Below are 11,132 nucleotides of genomic sequence, written 5' to 3'. Positions count from 1 at the left end.
AACTTTGCTGCGGGCAGGAGCGGTCGGCTAAAATAAACACTGCGGGATCGGGATGTAGCCTAGCGACAGGATGTCAATAAATGATGTGGAAAGGTAGAAAAATAAATAAAATACAGAGGAGGAGAATAGAATATGAAACAGCCTTTACTTAATTATAAAACTACTTGAAAACAATGAAATAGGAGTGCTATTCCTGACCAGTGCGTCAAAAGACATGCTGGCCAGGAAAATGAAACAAACAACCCCATGAATCTCTTTATTAATAGCCCATATAATGACGTGTTTTCTCCTGCGGGACGGGAGAAGACACAAAATCAATGCATTTCTATTATTGTGTGGGCATAAATTCTTAAAGTTTTGCGGGAGTGTAACACACACGTTGTGGGGGGTAATGGTCAGAAATTCAGCGGGAGCGGGATGAAGTGAACAGTCCCGTGCAAGGCTCTACAACACATGACATATTACACTTATACCGAAAACTAAAACAAAATACCAGGGAAGTGTGTGAAAAACTAAGCACATCATTGCTGCTTCCATAAGAATTAAGAGGTTAAGTAGAAGCCATGTGCTGGTAATCAATGCAGCTGATTAACTGATCATCAGTAAGTGTGAGCAGCTCTATAAAAGCAGAAGTTTTCTCAGTTTGCTCTGCAGCATTCAGGTGTGTGTTAACACAATGCCAAGGAGGAAAGACATCAAGTATCCTAGAAAAGCAATTGTTGCTGTCCATCAATCTGGGAAGGGTTATAAGGTCATTTCCAAACTATCTAGAGTCCATCATTCTACAGAGAGAAAGATTATTCACAAGTGGAAAACATTCAGGACAGCTGTCAATCTTCCCAGGAGTGGACGTCCCAGCAAGTTCACCCCAAGGTGAAAAAGCCCAGAGCTACATCTCAGACTCTACAGGCCTCAGTTAGCATGTTAAAGGTTAAAGGTCATGACAGCACAGTTAGAAAAAGACTGAACAAGGATGGCTTGTTTGGAAGGGCTGCAGGAGAAAGCCTCTTCTCTCTAAAAAGAACATGGCAGCACAGCTTAGGTTTGCAAAGCTGCATCTGAACAAAGCTCAAGACTTCTGGAACAATGTCCTTTGGACAGACCAGACCAAAGTGGAGATGTTTGGTCATAATGCACAGCAGCACGTTTGGAGGAAACCAAACACAGCATATCAGCACAAACACCTCATACCAGCTGTCAAGCACGGTGGTGGAGGGCTGATGATCTGGGCTTGTTCTGCAGCCACAGGACCTGGGCACCTTGCAGTCATTGAGTCCACCATGAACTCCTCTGGATACCAAAGTATTCTAGAGTCAAATGTGAGGCCATCTGTCCCACAGCTAAAGCTGGGCTGAAACTGGCTCATCAACAGGACAATGATCCCAAACACAGCAGCAGATCTACAGCAGAATGTCTGAAAAAGACATCCATGAGAAGAAGCTCAATACACAAAGACCCTCCCAAAACCCTTTGCAAAGGTTCCGGTACAAGACACTCCAGGACACCTTCAGATGTTCTTTGACCACGCCTGAGACGGTCAGAGCTCTTTTGGCTGCTCCGTCTAATGTCTAGAATATGGTTAATTCATAGAGAATTAAACATCAAGGCTTGAAAGATTCCTACTGCACTTCTCATGCTAATATTGGAATTCACAAAAATAAATCCGATTAAAAAATGTGCCCCATTCATCTAAACATTGTGATAGCTGAGAAAACTGTCTCCACAGATATTTCAGAGGTGACCTGAGGTCAGATCTTAGAAAAATTTAATTACACACATCTGAAAAATACTCCCACTGTATATCTAGCATTTGATAAACATCCACACCAGTAGTATTAGACTGTGTTTGTGCTTCTAAGACATTAAGTCACAAAAACACACCTCAATTATAACAGATGCAAAACATCTCAGATCTCAGCTGGTCACATCTGTGAGTCATTAAGTTATTATTACACTACAGACAGCCTGGTGCTCGCTATTAAACACTTTCCCTCAGGGATACTCACACTCAGTTGACTGAAATGTAATATTATCTGTTTGTATTACTTGTATCGCAATTTTCTTAACATTGTTACAAAGTGAGAACAAGTGAGTTAGAGGTGAACGGATGGTTACAAAAACACAGGCATGAAGTGTGTGAGTAATGTGTCAGACATTGCCAAAGGCTTTCTCAAAGAAAAGTTTTTGGGAAAGGATTTGAGGGTACCTTTTGTCTTGGTGTGCCCGATTTTAATACACAAAGCGTTCCATTAGATGACGATTTGCATGAAAATCTGCCTTTATTACCAAATGTAATCGGGTTATAGTTGGCAGGGCGCTATCTGCAGATCTCAGTTGTCGCATTGTCTTTGGCACCTTTTCCTGATAATTACCCTCAATGATTTCCTTATTTTTTCATCTCAACATCAACTGATGAAAAAAAAGAAAAAAATCATTATTTTCTTTATTTTATTTTTTATTTAGTCTTTATTCAAACAGGTTAGTCCCATTGAGACCAACGATCTATTCTACAAGGGAGACCTGTCCAAGAGGGCAACAATAAACATCCGATTAGATTAACAACATTAAAACTCACTCACAAAACACAAGTTAGACCGCAATGATTTTACCAGAGCTTTAAACTCATTCAATGTAGCAAAGGCCTAACGTATTCCAAGCATCAGGTGCCAGAAACCTAAAGGCTTTCTTGCTCGTATCAGTTCGTACTTTGGAGGCGACAAATTGCAGAAAATCTATAGATCGGAGATTGTGACTTCCATTTTTCCGGGTCAAGACAAGACAAATCGGAAAGAATGATGCCCAGAATGTTATTAACTATAACAAACTTTTGCACAAAAATTGATAAAAAAAACAAACAATTTTTGTAGATACCTGATCAAATCTAGAACAGTAACAATGTCACCAACTTTGGCTACATAATGGTTGCTTGTTTGCCAGTAATGAGGGATTTTATTAGCTGTATATAAAGAGTAGAAGCTTAAAAAAAAAAAAAAAGCCAGCCACCGTGGTCATGCATCAGCTTACAGTTTGGACTCATTCCCACATCCAAGCTGCCTCATACATGCAGGATTTTTCCCTGCTTATCACTTCAAAAATGCAAGAGAAGATTTCTACAATAAAGTTATGTATTTTATATGCTTTTCTCATAAACTCAGCAGTATGTTGCTTCAACCTAGTAGTTGTAATGTCTACAGCTAAGTAGGCAGCTATCAAAACCAAAGCTAATGAGCAAATTAACTAAGAGGAGGAAGAGGAAAACCCCATGTTTGTGGGCATGTTTCTTTCAACCACCCACAACGACCTCCTCATGAGGACACCGTTGCTTGTTAATAAGTAAGCATCATAGAGTGACTTTAAATATCAGTGTAGATAATGTCTGTAAAAACAAACAAACAAAAAAACACTAAAAAGGCACCTTATGAGAATATGTTTGCTCTGTCATCTGGCCTTTTTCTGCGCTGACCCTTAATGGCTCATTGTAGGCGACAGGATACGAGACTGAAGCTTTTTTTTTTTTACAGGAATCATTTTTCATGCATGTTTATCAGCTTTTGGCATGGGTCAAAGAGATGAGAACTTTGCAGGTCTTCAGGTATTGCTCACAACACTTATCAGATGTTCTGGCTTTAAAGATTTGATGCTATGAAGCATTTGGTGTAATTTTGTACCATATGTTAACATGTGCAACAGTACCGTGTTACCACTGTATTTCTCATTTAAACATTCTCCACCCACTGGGCACACATACAGGTAGGCCAGTCCAAACCCTGTACCCTGTTCTTCATCACCCATGTCTTTTTTAATGTGATTTTACATTGTCTTGTTGGAAATTGCATGGACTTCCCTGGAAGAGATGTGATGAAGTCTCAGTGAACTGTTCTGCGTTAATGTTTCCATCACAGAAGTAGAAATGAGCTTTGCCAAGGGCACTGATACAACCCCTTTCCATCACAGAGCCTGGCTGCAGGGGCTGATCTCTGAGAACTGTCTGGATGCTCCTTTTCATTTTAAAATGTCTGTGACTCTTAATCTTGGAGTCTCCTGCAGCATCATAAATTTTGTCCTCAACTTTCAGAGAAAATATCAAATTCCATTAAGACCAATTTTACACCTGCTGAATCTCTTTATCTTTGTATTTTTTCAGTGTCATAGTTCAAAGGTGTATAATCCTGTCCAGTCATTCATTTTTTTGGTTAATTTCTGGCACGCTTCTATTCTCCATATGAGAATAAAGCTCTATATGCAGCCATCAAGGTGTTGAATGTTGCTTGGAATCTCCTTGTTGAAGCCTGACGTGTGAGAAAGGACACACGAACAACAGGGAACGTCAGAGGTCCAATTCAATCTTCATAGCATGAAAGAAAAACTCGCTTGTTTTTTTTTTTAAATCATTTGCACAAGATCTCCTGGTAGTCCCAGAGGAGATTAGGCAGCGTTTCCTGCTTTTCTCAAAATGTCAAACTTTTCTGAGTAATTAGGGAATGCAGTTCCTATTTCCAAAAGCTATGTTCCGAATTATTTATGTCCACTCGAGGAGCAGCCTCAAATGTCAGATGATCGATGTCACAGCCTACGGTTGGGGTCATTTATCCTCAAAAAGCTGCCAGTAGTGTTTTTTCTATCTTTTAAAGTTACATAACTATGAGAGATAACTAACAGAAGAACTCCTCAGCTCTCGGACCCCTGGGTACAACATTTCTAATGTCTCTTGCCAAAGAAAAAAAAAAAGAAAAGGTCAACAAACAGGAGCAGCAGGTTTATCCTTTGACGTCTCCACCGCTGGTTTTGTCATAAAGTAAGTGATCTGGAATGTGACCTTTGTCCTGATGTTGAGTTGTTCCATATCCAGTGTTCAGTATTATGTAGTAGACCTATAAATTTCGAGTGGTAGCAAAGGATGTTCAAGGAGTATTCTGAAAGTTAGACTCATATTAAGCAATCATAGCACCCTCTCAAAATCTAACACAAGCATTCATCAGAGAGACAAAAAAAAAAATGAATAAGCGTGTTGTAATGATGGGGCTAAGGGACTTACATAAGACTGAAGGTGTTCATAGAAAATAAAAGCCTGAGGTTAAGGGTTGTGGATCTTCTGAGATCAAAGGGAAGAACCGTGAGCCTGCAAGAAAGGGTACAGAGCCCTGGGAAATGGCTTGAGGGCCAACAGGGCCCTAGGAATGAATAATAGTCTACTGTAAAGACGAGAGGCCTTGTGAAGTCCAGAAGCAAACAATGTAAGCTAGTGATGAGGGTCTGTGGGCTGTCATAGGCAAGAAGAGGTCAAAAACGGCACAGGAAAGTGCTTCAGAAAGAATATTTGAGATAAGACTTTGGACTGAAATAACCACCGCTGCCAGTTTTGAGCTCAGAGGACGAGGTCAAAACTCTTTCAGATGTGCAAAGAGTAAACTATAAATGGCAATGAGGTTAAGAGAAAATTCCCTGCAAAGCTGCTGAAGACGCAGCACTATTCTGACTCGGATTGTTTGGTGTTAAAAAGAAAGAGCAAATATGATCTTTAAGAATTTTACCCTGAAACTGAATGTCATGATGAAAAATCCATGCAAACAATGTAAGGCAAACAAAGGATTTAAACCCACATTTTTTGGAGTGTTTGAACATCTGTGGCTCGGGTTGGATGAAACCATATCTTAGGAATGTCAAAATGGAATCAATATAAAAAGAAAGCAAACCTTTGGAGAGCGTGCTCAGCATCCTGTAGCAGAGTGAATACTTACTGATCAGAAGTTGAAGGGGAGACTTTATCTTTGCCTTTTAGCGTCGATTACACTGGATCAGAATCCTGTAATTGACCAGTTAATAGAATGTACAGCTGATATGATGGTGGGATGATGTGGAATGCTGATAATAGAATGACAGATTTTCAGAGGAAAATATAGAACATTTGGAGATATGGATGGATTATTGTCAGTATTGCATTATTTATTCAACAAATATGAAGTTAAAATGTAGAATAAGCGTGAATTAATCAGAAATTAATGAGTATTTGTCTCTCTTTCTCTGTAAAAGACTTGAGTTAAAATCTTTTTTAGTTCCTTCAACTTTAGTCACCTGACTGGACTATCTGAGAAATCATGTCTTTCCATCTTGAAATTCTATCTTATTATTATTATATCTTGATATTGTTCTGCTAGCTTCTTTAGGACTTTCTTTTTGTGGTGAGCACCATCACCTCACAGCAAGGCTTTTCTGTGTGAAGTTCACATGTTCTCCCCTTCTTGAATTTGATCACAACAGCATGTCTGAATGAAATACTCTGAAGCAACACCTGTTCGTTAAACATCTGGAACTGAGGAGACCGGTTGCTGGACCTTTGGGACAACAGTCCTCTCCCATTCTTCTGATATTGGATTCTAGCTGCTCAACAGTCGTGGGTCCTTATTGTTGTATTTTGTCTTTCATGATGCTCCAAATCTTCTCAGGTGGTGAAAGGTCAGGACAGCAGGCAGGTCAGCAACATCTGGACTCTTTCACCATAAAGCCACGCTTGTTGTAATAGATACAGTATGCAGTTTAGGATCGTCTTGCTGAAAACTGCAAGGCCTTCCCTGAATAAGATGCCGTCTGTTGCTCTAAAAGCCTTCTATACTTTTCAGCATTGATGGAGTCTTTCCAGATGTTAAGCCTGGGACTTACCATCACAAATGCAGGTTTTTAAAAGGAACAAACTGGATGGTGCCACTCCTGTTTAGTCCAGATAATGCAACATCCGTGATATCCAAAAAGAATTTCAAAGTTCAACATGTCTGACCTCTGAACAGTTTTACATTCACCCCCCATCCATTCTAAATTAGCTTTAATCAAAAGAAGATGGCAGTGTTTCTGGAACATGTTCACATCTGGCTACTTCTTAGCATGAGAGAGCTTTTACCTGCATTCATGGATGTGGATGATTTCTGGAAGTGTTCTCCTGCTGGTTCTCTTTAGTACCTAAACTTTTTTGAGGCATGTTGTTACTATAAAATTCAAGATGAGCTTATATTTTCCCTGAAGTAATGGTTCAGTTTTTATTCCTATTTTCACTGCATCTAGAATTCTTTGGAACCTGGGTTGCAAACAATGGATTCAGACCCCATTGCAAATCTGCTCAGAAACTATAATTTCCTGTAAGGCTTTTCTCTTAACTGCCTTAGAAATGAATTTCCTTCCTATGGATCAATTGCATTCCTCTGAGTTCATACAGACATGCTAAAGTTGCCAGCAACGTATTTGTGGGCCGAGACATTAGGTTCACGCTTGCGGTTGTTTGTCTCGTTTGTCCCTGTGATGGACTGACAACCTGTCCAGGGTGCACCCTGCCTCTCGCCCGATGACCGCTGGGATAGGCTCCAGATAGAAAATGGATGGATGGAGGCTTACGCTTGCTTGGGATCCCACAGGACTATTTTTTTCATTGTTAACTTATTTACAGCCATCACAGCTGTATTCATTGACATGTAAAACTAAAACCGGCATCTTCTCAGCCACTTCAAAAGTCGCCGAATAAATCTCCAAAAAAAGTCACGACAGAGAGACTCAGAGCTGCAGCTGGCAGGAACCAAACACTCTTTTCCAAGAGCTTTGCAACAGAACAGACATTTTAATTGCCGTTTATGACTTAATTCTGAAGAGTTGCACCACAACAAAGAAATAAAACAACATGATTTGGAGCAGGTTGGTTGAATGCTCACATATGATGTTCTTGTTCTTTTCACCATAACTAAAGGACACTTCTTTACCAGGACTTTTTAACATGATTACTTGATTAAAGGCCAGAAGTTATATGAGGACTGGCTTTATCATATAATCAGATTTTTACAGCATTATTTTTCTCTGTAAAGTATAAGATGATGAGGGGGGGTTCCTGGATGGAAGACCATACTTCATGAGAGCTCATGGTTTCAAAGTTTCAGAATGAACTACATGAAAGTGACTATGACCAGTTTCATCAAAATATCCTGGAAAACAAAAACTAACCTCAGCATGTTAACAATGGCAATGCTAACATGCTAATTAAAGGCTACATGGTCTCAGTAGGATCCATTCACTGCTCCCTACATGCAGGCTCCAAAACCAAATTGGCTCAAATATGAAACGAGAGGCTTCAAATCAGTTCTTAAAACAATGGTTCACAACACTACACAAAAGTATATTTAAAGCAAATCAAATGTGCACATTATATGTTGGATTTTCATATGATGTAACAGTCCAGCTCATGATGGGCACAGTGAGAGGAGTGCAATGCCAGTCACATGCTCCGTTACATTTTCTGATCAAAGTCAGCTTTATTGTCAATTCTGTAATACATACTCAGACATGTTAGGAATTTAAATTTTGACTCTCAGTCTCCCTAACAACACAATAAAATAAAATAAAACAGTAAACACTGAATAAAAAAAAAGTCTTAATATAAGAAAATACTAGAAGTAGAAGGATAACGAGTATGAAATATATGCTATGTGAAAAAAAGTAGCAAAAACAGTAAACTAAAAGTATAAAATATAAATACAAATAACAGACCATGGACGCAGCAATGAGGTAGAATCCTGTGCAATGTAAAAAAAAGTTAGCAGTATGTAACAACAGCTTATAAATGGTTAAAGTGCATGATGCAGACCATCCTTGGAGAGCAGGGGGTGGGGGTTTCAGGGCAAGAGTTCAGTGTGTGTGGTTGGGGGGGATTGGAGGCAGAACAGAGACGGAGTTGAGTGTCCTGACAGCCTGGTGGTAGAAGCTGTCTGATGAGACCGGGTTGGGTTTTTTTTTTATTTTTTACTTCTATGACGCACACATTTTTTACTTGCTTTACACAGACTTTTGTCTTTTGTGGTTTCACACTGTGCGTCCAGCCTCACTCCAGAATGTGTGACAATGTTAATAAATTAAAACTCATAATCCTGCGCTTTAGCTTTGTGCCAACTCACATTAAATTCAAACTTATTTGTTTAAAAAAAACATAATCTGAGATGAAGGGCTTGAATAGACGTTTCTTTTAGTGAGGAAAGGTAGACGAGGAACTGTGACCTAATTAAGGAAGGATGAATCTATATTCGGCTTTGTACAATAATTTAAAAATATTTTGTGAGTTCTTTCTCTAGACATTGTCTTTTTCGCGGGTGCTTTTGCTCAGAAGTTATCAGAACTTCGATCCATCATTGCCCAGTGTATTTGGTAAGCCTTCCACATCTGGAATCTGGTTGCAAGTGGAAAATTAGAGTAGTTTGTAAAAATGTTTATTGGGACCACTCATTGGCAGCGGTAGTCAGATTAAGGCAGACACAGTACACATACCAGGTATTTATATGACACATTCCTTTTTTGCAACTGAAACAAAGTGGTAAAGTAGGTTTTCAGCCTATAAATCCTGTTGACAAGGGACAGGTTGATCTGCAACATTTATGTTGCTTTCTCAGTTGTGCAACGCCTCTAGGACCTTTGAATCCAAAAGAGGATTCCATTAACCGTAAGTACCATCCTCACAAACAACATCTCCTGGAAAAAAGATTAAAGTGGAGTCTTTTATGGGTCAAATGGTTATAGACTTTATCTGGAATTGTTTAAGGATAAAAGTATCAAGTTTTCACAGATTGAACACGGCTTTCCATCTACCACACGTCTGAATTAATTTTCCCTGCATGTTGTCCTCACTTTTTTCCTTGTTAATTTGAGGTCTCATGATTATGGAACTATGAACATGCATTAATAATCATTATCTAAAGTCAAAGGTCTCAAACCGAGATGAAGAGCTATAGAGCGCAGACCATAACTTTGTAGATCTGTCATTTTTACAGGTATGGTGCCTCGTCACATTCAATTCTAGATAACAGAAAGAATTCTGAAATGACATAAATAAATCAGCTTTAATTTATTTTAAATTAGGTAGGTCTCAACTTTTCAAGCCATAATAGAAGGGGAAATTACAACCATCTCACCAACTCAGATTTTGGTTGATCCACCCACTGAAACCCCTCAAAGCTTTCACGAGATGTATCACATCAACCTGGACAGACATTGCTTTCAGGAAACTTTGACTTAGCTGGTTAGACACCTGTAAAACTATAAGGAAGTCACTTTAGTTCTCTTTCCATAAATCCCCGTTTATACACAGATTAGGTGGTGTCCAAACAAAACTCAGGAAGCTGTGGCCCACACTGAGGTTGATCCTGCCTTGATTTCCTCAGTGGGTATTCTGATGAAGTGAGCAGTTTCTTTGTGCCTCCAAGTCTATCTCCTCCACAAAGTCACATCTGTTTTTGTCATAGTTTTCCCTCCATCAGGTGCAAAAGTCACCTCTACAAGCCACAACGCTCTCAGCACAACCTTCTACTTGATGTCCGTGGATGTCACTTTTTTCTAACCCCACTCCTGAAACACTTAATGGTGAGTAGGAATTGCACTCAATGCAGAGGTTTTCTTAATTTTGAAAATGCTAATGTGTGGAAGTGGGGAGTGAGAGCTACATTCTGCCTGCCTTTGTGATGAAAAGCACGAAAGACAACTCACAGTCTTGTTGGTTTATGGCATCCTGAGGGCACGATGCAGTTTGGCACAGAGTAGTGTTTGCAATAGTACCATTAGGATTAAAGCAACCTTTATAAATCCTAAAGATTTTGTCAGCCCTGTGCTCAGGCCAAGCAGTCAGCTAAAATATATTATTATTCACCTTGAAGATTAACTGAAGTGATTGACTGTCAGTTTCTCAAGTAGTAGTCTTCAGAATATAATGCCGGATCAGGTTCTAAACAGAGAGGATGATTCTGGTCGGCCATGATGCTGTGCAAGTAAGAAGCAACATTAGCCCCGGCTTAGGAGGCAGACGCCACAGTAAATCCAGAATCATTAGGACATATCATGAAGGATGACTCAGCAAAGTCTGATGAGATGATGTAGATTTGATCTCATCTCATTGATAAAAACCTGTGTCCATTTGTTTAATCTGGGAAAACCATCAGAAATCTGTGGCAAGACACCAATTCTTTAATAAATCCTGAAAGTCATCTTTACTGTAATTTCTGTTCTGTGGGTAATCCACTACAGCAGTTTTAAAAGAGTCTTTATAATGGCCGTCCTTCAAAAGATGCAGAAAGAACAAGTCAAGCTCATACTGCTGCACAAGTATAAGCTTCATTATC

Source organism: Leuresthes tenuis, unplaced genomic scaffold, assembly GCF_036924035.1.
Source record: "Leuresthes tenuis unplaced genomic scaffold, fLeuTen1.0.hap1 SCAF_3, whole genome shotgun sequence".
NCBI classification, from domain to species: Eukaryota; Metazoa; Chordata; class Actinopteri; order Atheriniformes; family Atherinopsidae; genus Leuresthes; species Leuresthes tenuis.
Note: the sequence above shows the minus strand (reverse complement) of the source record.